We start from the raw sequence: 1,450 nt of genomic DNA, 5'->3' as shown, positions 1-1,450 counted from the left end.
CACGGATTTTTGGATATTGATCTTATATTCTGCAACCCTACTAAACTGATCCATTAGCTCTAACATTTTTATTGTTGAATCCTTGGAGTTTCCTTTACACATTATCATATCATCTGAATATAGCAACAGTTCAACTATCTCTTTGCTGATCTGGATGACGTTTATTTCCTTCTTTTGTTGTATTGCCCTATCAAGTACTTTCCATACAATAGTGAATAAAATTGGTGATCGTGGGCATCCTTGTCTAGACCCTTTTTGCAAAGAAGATGCTCTTAGTCTTTCTCTTTTAAGAATGATATTTGCTCGTGGCTTTGCATATATGTTGTTCACTATGTTGAGGAAGGCTGCATCTTGATGGCAATCCTTATGGGCATGTAGGGGAAGTTTTTGGAGTTGTGTTTGATGTGTACTAGTGCTCTTTTACCCCTAAGAGTAGGTGTCCTTGAGCCTTTGCCTAGGGTGGAAGTCTGCTCAAAGGTGTGGCTTTAAACCCCACAGAGCCCTCAGGCCTGTAGCCCTTGGTCCAAATTTTTTAATTTTTTGAATGAATATGCCTTAAATGATACAACAATCCTTTGTCTATTTACTAAAATGAACAACTTGGTGTTGCTGTGATGCTGCACACTGTTTCATAGTCTTGTAAAATACCATAATGGTTAATCGCTATGTACAATGGATGAGCTTCCAGGTTGATTTATGCTGGGAAGCAGGAGTAGCATCCACTGCCTAAACTAGATGCCTCTGGAAACTCTACAAACTTTCTAAACTCTACAAGCTCTCTAAACTGTATAAATGTACAAAAATGAGGTTATTTAAAGAAAAGAGTTCTGTACTGAAATGATGTTAGTTCTAGAACAGAGTTCAGCTCTTTTGTGCAATCCTTACTCTCAGTTGTATTCGATTTGATGATGCTTAACCACTGCTAAATGAAACTAGTGCTGTTATATCTGGAGGAACACTCTCCCACTTTGTACATCACTCTTTGTCAATGTGCAATATAAAGTAACCTAGGTTTGTTGTGATGCTGAACCTTGTACTATTGGGGTATCAAATACCAGAATGGTTTGTCAATGTAGATAGTGTTTGGTTGAGCTCCCCATTGTAAATGAGGTTTGGAAGCAGGAGTGGCATCCACTTCCTAAAACACATGCCTCTGGAATCTCTATAAACTTGGAGAAATGGTGATAGTTATAGAAAAGCGTTAGGTCTTTTGTTCATAGAGTCGCTATGAGTCATGCTCAACTTTACTGCAATCAACAACAATGTGTTGAGCAAATTCTTTTATATTCCTGTTTTGCTGAGTGTCTCAAACAGGAAAGGCTGCTGGATTTTGTCAAATGCCTTTTCAGAATCAATTACTAGAATCTCATGATTCTTATTATTTGCTTTGTTAATGTGGTAAATTATGTTGATTGTTTTTCTTGTGTTGATCCATTCTTGAATGATGTTG

This window comes from Elephantulus edwardii, unplaced genomic scaffold, assembly GCF_000299155.1.
Source record: "Elephantulus edwardii isolate Elephantulus edwardi_28Jun2011 unplaced genomic scaffold, EleEdw1.0 scaffold00078, whole genome shotgun sequence".
Lineage (NCBI taxonomy): Eukaryota > Metazoa > Chordata > Mammalia > Macroscelidea > Macroscelididae > Elephantulus > Elephantulus edwardii.
Note: the sequence above shows the minus strand (reverse complement) of the source record.